General features: G+C 42.0%; 1 protein-coding gene and 1 pseudogene across 7 annotated transcripts in view; one reads left to right on the top strand and one right to left on the bottom strand.

Moving 5' to 3' along the window:
* The window catches only part of SSH2 (slingshot protein phosphatase 2), a 313,558-nt gene that overhangs the window by 147,992 nt on the left and 152,290 nt on the right, over nt 1-13,276 (bottom strand). The gene's annotated exons all lie outside the window — the stretch shown is intronic.
* On the top strand, nt 7,742-7,867 carry LOC116476026 (small nucleolar RNA SNORA70; annotated as a pseudogene).

Below are 13,276 nucleotides of genomic sequence, written 5' to 3'. Positions count from 1 at the left end.
CAAACTCCCCAAATACTTCTCTATTCCCTTTCAGATCAAGTCTAAACTCTTCCTTCTAGCGTTCAGATCCACCATAATTTAAATCCTACTATCATCCAGTCATTACGGCATATAATCCTCAACTTCATCCTTTCTCTAACACAGTGTATCAGTGTGTAACTACTTTTCTAAACAAATTTTTGCTATATTTAGTTTTTTTTGTTTGTTTTTGTTTTTGTTTTTTTTTTTTTTTTTTTTTTTTACAGAGTCTCACTCTATTACCTAGGCTGGAGTACAGTGGTGCGATCTCTGCTCACTGCAACCTCTGCCTCCTGGGTTCATGCCTCAACCTCCTGAGTAGCTGGAATTACAGGCTCGAGCCACCACCCCCGGCTAATTTTTGTATTTTTGGTAGAGACGAGGTTTCGCCACCTTGGCCAGGCTGGTCTTGAGCTCCTGACCTCCAGTGATCTGCCTGCCTTGGCCTCCCAAAGTGCTGGGATTACAGGCGTGGGCCACCTTGCCCAGCCTAATTAGATTATTTCTATCCTGTCCTTCTATATTCAAGTCTCATTCTCTTTTTTTATAATTAAGTCACTTTTTTTTTTCAAGATGGCTTGCTCTGTCACCCAGGCTGGGGTGCAGTGGCATGATCTTTGATCACTGCAACCTCTGCCTCCCAGGTTCAAGCGATTCTCATACCTCGGCCTCCTGAGTAGCTGGGACTACAGGTGTGCACCACCATGCCCAGCTAATTTTTGTATTTTTAGTAGAGATGAGGTTTCACCATGTTGGCCTGACTGGTCTCGAACTCCTGACCTCAGGTGATCTGCCCACCTCGGCCTCCTAAAGTGCTGGAATGACAGGCGTGAGCCACCGTGCCGGGCCCAAGTCTTATTCTCCTATGTTCAAATTGTTCCCATTCTGAGACCACTTCTATTCAGCCTTTCAGGTTTTCCATGTATAACATATTTTTCAGACCTAGTTTAATTCTCAGCTCTTTCAATAATCACAAACTCTACAGTGTTTTCATATCCATCTTCACTTAATTCTAATTAAAATCCTGTGTAAGTAAGGAGAGCTAGCTAGGATTATCAGCTTTATTTTACAGATGAGGAAACTAAGGCTCTGAAATTAAGGGACCTGCCCAAACTTACATAGTAAGTGTCAGAGCTAGGATTTGAACCTACGTCTTCTGATTAAGTCCAGTGATCAATTCCTGGTTTATAGTATGCTGTGACACTTTTCTAAGTCCTCTAGAATTTATAATCTATATTACATTATTCAAAGTCTTATTTTCTATCCTCTATTTTGTGGCACATAATGCATATTTACATAGACAACAATTAGAGCATATTTATTTGTTGTCCTCTAATTGCTGCCTATATAACTTATCTCTCTACTGGAGCAAATCAGACACTGTAACTGTTTTGTGGACTTTATATAGCCTAACACAGTGCTATGTGGGTCATAAGCACTAAATACATCCTGGTTAGATGACTGATCCTTTGCACTACATCACTTTATATCTTTCTTAAGATATATCATCTTTCTTTCACACACACATTATGTTCTAGTAAATATTTCCTTAAAGAATCAATACATTAATAATGGAAGTTCTTTTTCCCTGGGAGCACTGCCTCACTAAATAAGGAGCAGCCCTTAAGACTCCTTTTCACCGCCTTTCATCTCTCTCTTGCTGCCTCTTGTTCTTTGGATAGATACCTCCTTCATACACAGAATTCAGTAGAGAGCCTGAAACACAACCTAGTAAGTAGGTAAGGGTTTTATTTTTATTTTCAAGCCTGCTCTAGACTTTCAGGAGCCAAAAGTTCAAATCACAGCAGGATTGATTCAGCCCTTTCACAAGAGAATTTAGTACTATGCAGTTTGTTTAGGATGGTCAAGTTTCCAGGCCCTGGCAGAGCAGCATCATTATCTCTCTAAGCCTTCGTGTATCAACTTCCCTGGCCATATTTCACTTTCTATGTCTTTCTTCTCTGAAATCAGGTGAACATGCAAAATCAGACACTTACACAATTATACCCTTTTCAACAACCACGTCAAATATGTTCAAGAATTTACCACAACATTGGAAGTTGTTTTTTTCTCTCTAGGTTAGATAAAACCAACAAGTATGCAAAAATTAACTCCTCAATCCTTAGTAGAAAGGGGGCACTATTTATCATTCTTCAGCTAGTACATCAACTAACTGAGAAAAGATGTTTTTTCTTTTTTTTCCAGATTCTATTCAGTCCACCTCACAGCAACCTAAAAGGATAGATGGGCAGATGTTATCCTCATTTTACAAAATGAGGAAATTGAGGGCTACCATAGTGTGAGGTGAGATGGAACTAAAATCAGTCTTTTTTTTTTTTTTTGAGATGGTGTCTCGCTCTGTCACCCAGGCTGGAGTGCAGTAGCGGGATCTCGGCTCACTGCAAACTCTGCCTCCCGAGTTCATGCCATTCTTCTGCCTCAGCTTCCGGAGTAGCTGGGACTACAGGCGCCCGCCACCATGCCCGGCTAATTTTTTGTATTTTTAGTAGAGACAGGGTTTCACCGTGTTAGCCAAAAGTCAGGTCTTCTTACTCTTACTTAATTGCTCTTTCTCTCTGTGGTGGTTAATTTTAGCTATCAGTGTAACTGGATTACAAAATACCTACAGAACTGGTAAAGTATTACTTCTGGGTATGTCTCTGAGGCTGTTTCCAGAGAAGATTGGCATGTGAGTTGGTGGACTGAGTGGGGAAGATCCGGTCTCAATGTAAGCAGGTACCAACCAATCTACCTGGGCTATGGGCCGAGATAGAACATAAAAGGAGAAAAAAGCTTTCCTCTCTCCTCCTGGAGCTAGGATACTCTTCTCCTCCTGCCTTTGGACATCAGAACTCCAGGCTCTCTGGACTTGGAACTCCAGGACTTACTCCAGTGAACCCCTCCAGGTCCTCAGGTCTTTGGCATTTGACTGAAAATTACTCTAAAGGCTTCCCTGGCTCTGAGGCTTTTGGACTTGGACTGAGCCACACTACCAGTATCCTGGTGTCTCCAGCTTGCAGATGGCCAGTCATGGGACTTCTCAGCTTCCATAATTGCGTGAGCCAATTCCCCATCTGTCCGTCCATCCATCCATCCATCCATCCTTCCATCCATCCGTCCATCCATCATCCACCCATCCATCCATCCATCATCCACCCATCCATCCTATTAGTTCTGTCTCTCTGGAAAACTCTGACTAATGTATCCTCTATTACTCTGCTGGACGTCCAGACTTCCGTTGATGACCCCTTTGTATATAAAAAGAAAATCAACACTGCACACTTGGAATCCTACCTAACTAAACAGGAAGACTAAATTGGAACTGAATTTCTATCCATAGAAATAATATTACAATGTAGAAAAGAAAAGGGGTCCTATTCCTTGTCATTACACAGTAGAATAGAAAATATATATTTAAAACTCATATACATTTTTTGTTTAATTACATTTTAAAAAACATTTTAATTTTACCTGGGAAATCTTTTGTTTTTCAGAAATCTTGTTTTCTAAGCACCTCATGAAAAGATGGCAAACATTTTGACTCTCTTTTCTGAAGACCAATATTCTACAAATAATACTAATCTTCAACATCTTAGTTTTATTAAATGCTCTTTAATTTCACTTTGTAAGATTTCTCCATCAGATGGTTTACACATCATCTTTTGAGATTATTAAATATGAATTTTGTTAAAGTGATATGAAGATATTGGCAGTTTGAGAGATCATTTGGGTTATTTTTATTTATTTATTTATTTTTAGATGGAGTTTTGCTCTTGTTGCTCAGGCTGGAGTGCAATGGCATGATCTCGGCTCACCACAACCTCCACCTCCTGGGTTCAAGCAGGAGCAATTCTCCTGTCTCAGCCTCCCAAGTAGCTGGGATTACAGGCATGTGCCACCACGCTTGGCTAATTTTTAGTAGAGATGGGGTTTCTCCATGTTGGTCAGGCTGTTCTCGAACTCCTGACCTCAGGTGATCCATCTGCCTTGGCCTCCCAAAGTGTTGGGTTTACAGGTGTGAGCCACCGTGCCCAGCCATTTGGGTTATAATAGGAATCTTTCCATAGTGTCTGTTTCCTTTAAAATATATTTAAGACATAAACGTATGCATAAGGAGCATATACATACGTTTCAAGGTGAGAAAAACCATGTATATAAGGAGTTCCTAAAGTTTATACTGTTTAAACTCATAAACATAAGATCAGAAGAGACAAAAAACAAAAACTTGACCTTATACTAAACTCAGCAGTTCTGAATTGTGTTCATAATAAACCTTTCCTAATAGCCTTTTACTTTTTCATCCAAAACAAGTAACTTGTAGTGAACAAGAAGGAAAGTATGTTAATTTAATTTTTTTTTTTGAGATTGAGTTTTGCTCTTGTTGCCCAGGCTGGAGTGCAATGGCGGGATCTTGGCTCACTGCAACCTCTGCCTCCTGGGTTCAAGCAATTCTCCTGCCTCAGCCTCCCAAGTAGCTAGGATTACAGGTATACACCACCATGCCTGGCTAATTTTGTATTTTTTAGTAGAGACGGGGTTTCACCATGCTGGTCAGGCTGGTCTTGAACTCTTGACCTCAGGTGATCCACTTGCCTTGGCCTCCCAAAGTGTTGGGATTACAGGCATAAGCCACTGCACCCAGCTTATTAACTTAATTTTTTAAAGTTTCCTGCATACTTCGTGGAGGAAAGTGAGATTCTGATTTTGGGGGTTGGGACTGGAGAGTAGAGAAGTGGATAAGAATGATGGGCAAAACTTTGGTTCTTATATATATGCTGCTGCTTTTTTAAAAATGAAGTTTTTATTCAGTTGGGAAGATCATACTGGGAGAGGGTAACTACTATAAAAAGTTAATCATCCGGTCATGAATTACGTTTAAAACTGTAAGGTCCAGGATGGCAAGAGCAGCAAGAAGATCAACATTGCCAACTGTGGACAACTCGAATAAGTTTGACTTGTGTTTCACCTTAACCACCACATCATTCCTTCTGTAGCTCAGGAGAGCACCCCTCCACCCCATTTGCTCGCAGTATCCTATACTCGTTGTGCTCTCACTGCAGTTCCCTCTGGGTTCCATGTTTTCCTTGTTCCCTTCCATGCCTAGCTGGATTGCATAGTTAAGTTTATGATTATGAAATAAAAACTAAATAACAAACAAAACAAAACTGTAAGGTGCCTATTGCTATACAAACTTCCCTAGTTTCAATTTATACATTTATCACTCATTTACTCAGTAATTTAACAATTAGGTAATTCATGCCTATTAATTGCCAGGGCTTGGATTGGACCTTGAAGATAAAAAATGAAGAATGCATGAGATCTGGCAGCCTAGAAGGGAGGCAAACTGGAGTGTGAAAAAATGAAGTCCTTCTTTCCTTTTCTTTCTTTTTTTTTTTTTTTTTTTTTGAGACAGGGTCTGGCTCTAGCGCCCATGCTGAAGTGCACTGGTGCAATCTTGGCTCGCCTCAACCTCTGCCTCCCAGGCTCAAGTGATCCTCTTGCCTTAGCCTCCCATATTATGAACTTTTCATTAGTAGATTTATTCACCAAATTGATATACAACAGAACTGCAAATAATACAGTTCTAGAACAGAATTAGCAGCAAATTCACTAAAACTTTTTTCTTTTAATCAGTGAGGAAACCATCCTGTGAACGTCATTTTTTGAGGATATATAGCTGTCTTTTATTTGTAGGTTCTGGTTTTCTTTATTCATAGAAAAGAAAGTCCTCTCCTGATCTGAATGTATGCATTCAAACTTATTTCTTAGGTTTAACGTTGGCTGTTTCATTTTGTAGGGTAGGGACTTATCCTGAGACAATGGTCTTGTTAAGTTGGTAAAACCATTCCGTTACAAGTCATCAGTACTCTATCTGTGCCCTTGAGTTTTTCACAACATGAGTTGGTTTTAATTTTAAACATAATCTGAAAAAAATTCTTCAAATGCTTCAAATACTCTGTGTTCCAGGGAAGACATCAGGCCTAGCAGGAATCTGGATCATGAGCAGCTTCTAGAATCAGGCTCTGGCTAATAGAATCCACATATCTGCCTGTGTAGACTCCTTCAGTAGCCCCTTGGCATGGTTCTTGCCAAGGTCCTCTGGAGCACTGCTGCTCTGTTGCCCTAAAAGTTGAAGGCCAGTTCAGTACTGAGGAAGGTTCTATTGGTGGTCTCAGCAAAAAGTGATAGCCCAAAGCCCAGCGACTCCTCAGGGTTGGCTCCTTTCATGTGATCGATGTAAATAAAGTAAGAACTTGTTGAGCATGCTCCTCAAGCATGCTGTGATTTAGTCAGCCATCTGAGGTGATACACCTACGGAGTATGCTATTTCTCTAACACTTTGGATTTATCTAGGATCTGTGAGCTGAATAGGTCTCAAGATCTTCCTTCAGGATGTGAGAAAAATATTTTACCACCTCTATGAGGCATGCCCAACACACCGTCTTTAGCTCAAATAATTTACCAACAATCCCAAACTATTTCAGCAGAAGGTTGTGGTCATAAAGAGCCAAGCAAAGAAGGTTTCCAAGTAAAGCTTCCACTGTGATGGACATTACAGTTGTGTTCCACAGACCTACCATACAAAGGCCTACTTAATAATAAAGGGTTGTTCTTGTTTGGTTTATTTTCATTCAAGAATCATTAGTTTTTCTGTCCACCAGCTTTGTAAAGTTGACTTCAGAATCTCTGAGGCCTGCATTGTGGTCTTTGCATGGATCTTTTGGAATTTGATGGGGCGAACAGACACTGACACAAGAAGTTGCAGCCTACAGAGCTGAAAAAGTGGATCTGGATTGTCATGTGGGTACCATGGAGTTACAGGGGGCTATCAATGAAGCTTGGAGGTGATGCCACAGCATGGAGCTGTGGCTTCAGCTCCCTCTTGCAGTCCTCCTGACTATGCCTTTTAAAATGGATTAACTTTTAAAAGGATATTTGTACAGCATTTTGCAATTACTGAAAGTAGCCTTTTAATTCAAAAAAGTACAGAAACCACATCTTAGATTGTGGCTAAAATTTTAAATTCATGGCTGGGCGTGGTGGCTCACCCCTGTAATCCCAACACTATGGGAGGCTGAGGCGGGCAGATCACCTGAAGTCAGGAGTTCAAGACCAGCCTGGCCAACATGGTGAAACCTTGTCTCTACTAAAAATACAAAAATCAGCTGGGCGTGGTGGCGCACATCTGTAATCCCAGCTACTTGGGAGGCTGAGGCAGGAGAATTGCTTGAATCCAGAAGGTGGAGTTTGCAGTGAGCCGAGATCTCACCACTGCACTCCAGCCTGGGTGACAGAGTGACAGAGAGAGACTCTGTCTCAAAAAAAAAAAAAAAAAAAAAAAAAATTTAAATTCATTATGATTATCAGCTATTTAACCATTAAATCTTATACCTTACAGCATCTAGTTCTTATTGGAAAGGCCTCCTTGGCTTTAGTGGTTAACACATACATACTTATGGATTATTGAGAATTATTTATTTTGCTGGAGGCAAACTCATATACTTTTAATTACTAGCCCATCCTGTTTAAGGACTCATGCTTTACTTATAAAGTGTTATTCAGGGACAACCTAATAAGAAAATGTATGGTGCATTGAAATAATGAAAATGCACAATTCCGTGGTACCTACATTCATTCTACAAAGAATAAGGATGGAAAGAGAATCTTCCAAGCACCAATTCTTGTCTTTAGAAAATTGAAATGTCATTACAAACAATTCTTTCTACAACCAGCTACTGGTTGATCTTACATTTGATCTGGTGTGCAATGGCTGCAAACAGCAGCCTCCTTGGTGGTGTTTGCAGCCTGTTGCTTGTATGAATTGCCCTAATGGACCTTGGAGACAGCCCTTTCCAATGTATATTCATGCCTCTGACCCTGCACTATCCCCAAACTAGAAAAAACAAAACAAAACCTGATCTGGAGGGTCTTTGAGATAGAGGTCACTGTTGCCACATCCCATCCTGCCATGCAGCCTGCCATGAGTGAGGGGACGCAGATGGGAACAGTATCCTCTCAACTGTTCCCCAAGAGTTCTTGACTTTCAGCTCTTTCCCCTCCCATGAAAGGAATTATTCTCTTCTGATATGATTATACTGTTGCCTTTCCCCGTTCCTCTTTCCCCTACTAGAAAAAAAAAATAAGTACTGCAATGAATGTGAGAATATTTGTTCTAACATTTTACAGTTTTTCAATGAGAACTGAATTATGGGATATATAAATGTTTTGCATGGTGGAAAAAGGGTAGAGGCCACAATTTCACAGCTACCCAAATCACATTTCTCTTCTAGTAAAGAATTTCTGCCTTAGACCTTTTCCCTCTGGAATACAGAATTTCTGCTAAACATTGACCCTGGTAATGAGAGAGAAAGTCCAACTGAAAAGAAAGTATCATGCTCTCTTCTCTCCAAGATGCAATCTGTAAGAATCTATAGTCATAAGTCATGTAGCTGGACAGGCGTGGTGGCTCACGCCTGCAATCCCATCACTTTGGGAGGCTGAGGCGGGAGGATCACCTGAGGTCAGGAGTTCGAGACCAGCCTGGCCAACATGGTAAAACCCCATCTCTACTAAAAATACAAAAATCAGCCGGGCATGGTGATGTGCATCTGTAATCCCAGCTACTCAGGAGGCTGAGGCCGGAGAATTGCTTGAACCCAGGAGGCGGAGGTTGCGGTGAGCCGAGATCACGCCACTGCACTCCAGCCTGGGCGACAAGAGTGAGATTCTGTCTCAAAAATGAAAGAAAGAGAGAGAGAGAGAGAGACAGAGAGAGAGAGAGAGAGAAAGAAAGAAAGAGAAAGAAGCCAGGTGTGGTGGCAGGCACCTGTAATCCCAGCTACTCGTGAAGCTGAGGCAGGAGAATTGCTTGAATGCTGGAGATGGAGGTTGCAGTGAGCTGAGATCATGCCACTGCACTCTAGCCTGGGTGACAGAGTGAGCCTCCGTCTCCAAAACAAAACAAAACAAAACAAAACAAAACAAAACAAAACAAAAGTAAGTCATGTGGCCAAGAGGATTTTGTTACTACTAAATAATCATTTGAGTTTTTATTAGTCTGGGTTTTCATAATATCCAGGAAAACAACTCTTCCAAAAGTCAATTTGGCAAAATCAAGAATCAAAGGGACATTTACTTTACTTTTGTTTTTCTTATATCATGAATAACATGTAGGGGGGAAAAGTAAAATTATTTACCTATATTTGAAAGATATACCTAATTTTTTTACTAGCGGAAGGAAGGAAGGAAGGAAGTGAAGGAGGGAGGGAGGAAGGAAGGCCGGCCAAATTTAATTATGGCTGTGATAATCAGATTTGCTTTTCAAATCAGATTTAAGAAGTATGGCTTTCACAGCCACCAGAAACAGTACACATCAGATAAATATAAAATAGTGTCTGTGAATACATTCTTCAGAAACAAAGAATACTTCAGTGAAATGAAAATTCTTACTGCTGTTAAGTAGCTAGGAAAAGAGCCTTTAAAGTTGTACACTTAACCATCCCAGCGAGGCTACTCTGTAAGATAGCAGAAATTTAAGAAAATGAGAAGACAGCTCACTACACCCCCTGGTGGCCACCCCCCAAACACTTATAAACGGCAGATAGTTCTCTATTCTGTACAGGAAGTGTAACCCACATGGTGGGAGGTGCACAGTCAGGGTGCAGAAAGGCCCACAGCAAAAGATGAACAGTGGCTGGGCACGGTAGTTTACGCCTGTAATCCCAGCACTTTGGGGTCAGGGGTTCAAGACCAGCCTGGCCAACATGGTGAAACCCTGTCTCTACTAAAAGTACAAAAAATTAGCTGGGCGTGGTGGTGGGCCCTGTAATCCCAGCTACTTGGGGGGCTGAGGCAGGAGAATTGCTTGAACTCAGAAAGTGGAGTGTGCTGAGATCGCCCCATTGCATTCCAGCCTGGGCGACAGAGTGAGACTCTGTCTCAAAAAAAAAAAAAAAAAAAAAAAAGATGAACAGCTTCAATGTGATCAGTTACAGCCACTTTCTAATAAATGGAAAGCTCTACTTTTGTTTAAAAACAACAACAACAAAACAAAACAACAACTTTGGCCGGGCGCAGTGGCTCACGCCTGTAATCCCAGCACTTTGGGAGGCCGCCGGATCACCTGAGGTCAGTTGTTCGACACCAGTCTGGCCAAAGTGGTGAAATCTCATCTCTACTAAAAATACAAAAATTAGCCGGGCGTGATGGCACGTGCCTGTAATCCCAGCTATTTGGGAGGCTGAGGCAGGAGAATTGCCTGAACCTGGGAGGTGGAGGTTGCAGTGAGCCGAGATCGTGCCATTGCATTCCAGCCTGGGTGACAGAGAGAGACTCCATCTCAAACAGCAACAACAACAAAAAAAACCCTCTGTTTCTCTTTCTAATGTATATTTCCTGTCGTAAGTGCAATCAATATTCAGCTTCTCCATGAAATGTTAACATCATCACTCTATTTCTTAAAGAAGAGTGAGGTGAATAGAGCATTTTATTGCCAAATTGCTCAGAAAAAAAGTTCCTTGTATTTGTAATTTCTCTGTAAGTATGAGATTGTTTCAATTTTTTTTTTTTTTTTTTTTGAGATGGGGTCTGGCTGTGTCTCCAGGTTGGAGTGCGATCTCGGCTCACTGCAACCTCCGCCTCCTGGGTTCAAGCGATTCTCCTGCCTCAGCTTCCCAAGTAGCTGGGATTACAAGTGCGTGCCTCCAGGCCCAGCTAATTTTTGTATTTTTAGTAGAGACGGGGTTTCACCATGTTGGCCAGGCAGGTCTCGAGCTCCTGACCTCGTGATCCACCTGCTTCAGCCTCCCAAAGTGCTGGGATTACAGGTGTGAGCCACTGCGCCCGGCCTAAACATTTTTTTAAAGATAAAAAAGATGAGGATTAAATTATCAGCTCATATTTACCATGGACCTACTTTTTTCCCCACTTTTTCTCCCTTTTTATTTATTTTTATTTTTTATTTTTGAGACGGAGTCTCACTCTGTCGCCCAGGCTGGAGTGCAGTGGCGCGATCTCGGCTCACTGCAAACTCCGCCTCCCGGTTCACGCTATTCTCCTGCCTCAGCCTCCTGAGTAGCTAGGACTATAGGCGCCCACCACCATGCCCGGCTAATTTTTTGTATTTTTAGTAGAGACAGGGTTTCACCGTGTTAGCCAGGATGGTCTCGATCTCCTGACCTCGTGATCCACCTGCCTCGGCCTCCCAAAGTGCTGGGATTACAGGCGTGAGCCACCGCGCCCAGTCTTTTTCTCCCTTTTTAAAATTTAAGTACAATACTCATATTCTCAAAGTTAATAGAGTCTTTAACTAGAACATATACTGAGGCAGAAATAAATTTGTCCTCTTTTCACTGCTGAAAGATAGGCAAAATAGTAAATATATTGTCATGATATTTAAATCCATAGAAAAATTATTTCACCAAATAGGTTTGAATAAAGATGAAGTCCTATCTCAAAGATAAAAAATAAACAGAGCAAATACATGATAAAGAAAACTTGACAAGGTACCACAGACAGAAATCTGGAAGAAAAATTTAGCTGCAAATTATTAACAGTGCCACTGAGAAACCATCTCTTGTATAAGGACATGCCCTAATCCTATGTTTTCTTTTCTTTTCTTTTTTTTTTTTTTTTGAGATAGAGTCTCGCTCTGTTGCCCTGGCTAGAGTGCAATGGTGCAGTCTAGGCTCACTGCCACCTCCACCTCCTGGGTTCAAGCGATTCTCCTGCCTTAGCCTATCGAGTAACTGGGACTACAGGTGCGTGCCACCACGCCTGGCCAATTTTTGTATTTTTAGTAGAGCCAGGGTTTCACTATGTTAGCCAGGCTGATCTCGAACTCCCGACCTTGTGATCCGCCTGCCTCAGCTTCCCAAAGTGCTGGGATTACAGGTGTAAGCCACAGTGCCCGGCCCAATAACTTTTCTTTTCTCTTTTCTTCTCCTCTCCTCTCCTCTTTCTCTCTCTCTCCTCTCTCTCTCTCTTTCTTTCTTAACAGAGCCTCGCTTTGTCGCCCAGGCTGGAGTACAGTGGCAAAATCTCAATCTCGGCTCACTGCAACCTCTGCCTCCCAGGTTCAAGCAATTCTCCTGCCTCAGCCTCCAGAATAGCTAGGATTTCAGGTGCGTGCCACCATGCCTGGCTAATTTTTGTATTTTTAGTAGAGATGGGGTTTCACCATGTTGGCCAAGCTTGTCTTGAACTCCTGACCTCAGGGGATCTGCCTGCCTCAGCCTCCCAAAGTGCTGGGATTATAGGCATGAGCCACCATGCCGGCCCTATGTTTTCTTTTAATGGCCTTCAAACTGTTTCTACTTGAATACTGCCCTGTTGTTTCACATATCCAAAGGCAAACTCTTCATATGGTTTCTGACAGAGTTCCCTTTCTTAACTAATATTATTTCTAGTACAGTAATCAATATTCTTCTATTCCTGTTCATTCACTAAGCATTTACTGAGTGCCAACTACATGCTAATTGGATACCAAAGTAAAAGACATAATCCCTGTCCTCATGCTACTCTCATAAAGGAACTAGCCATTTGCCTGAATTACTGCAACAGCTTTCTTGATAGTTTCCTTGCCTCCCCTCCCCTCATGCTGTATAATACTGCCAGACTCCTTCTGGAATTCATGTTATACATTTTTTCTTTTTGTTTTTTTTTGTGCGAGACCAGAGTTTTATTATTACTCAAATCAGTCTTCCTGAAAACTTGAGGATCAGAGTTGTTTTTTGTTTTTTTTTCTGAGATGGAGTCTTATTCTGCCGCCCAGGCTGGAGTGCAGTGGTGCGATCTCGGCTCACTGCAACCTCTGCTTCCTGGGTTCAAGCGATTCTCTTGCCTCAGCCTCCCGAGTAGCTGGGGTTACAGGCATGCGCCACCACACCTGGCTAATTTTTGTGTTTTTAGTAGAGACAGGGTTTTACCATGTTGGCCAGGCTTGTCTGGAACCCCTGACCTCAGGTGATCACCCACCTGGGCCTCCCAAAGTGCTGTGATTACAGGCATGCGCCACTACACCCGGCTAATTTTTGTATTTTTAGTAGAGACAGGGTTTCACCATGTTGGCCAGGCTGGTCTGGAACCCCTGACCTCAGTTGATCTTCCTGTCTTGGGCTTCCAAAGTGCTGTGATTACAGACATGAGCCACCGCGCCTGGCCTGGATCAGAGTTTTGGTATAAAGGATAATTTGTTGGGTAGGGGGCCATTGAATTGGGAGTGCTGATTGGTTGGCTCAGAGATAAAATCATAGGGAGT

This window comes from Hylobates moloch, unplaced genomic scaffold (assembly GCF_009828535.3).
Source record: "Hylobates moloch isolate HMO894 unplaced genomic scaffold, HMol_V3 SCAFFOLD_10, whole genome shotgun sequence".
Classification (NCBI taxonomy): Eukaryota; Metazoa; Chordata; class Mammalia; order Primates; family Hylobatidae; genus Hylobates; species Hylobates moloch.
The sequence above is the reverse complement of the archived record's forward strand: the minus strand, read 5'-3'. Positions and strand labels throughout refer to the sequence as shown.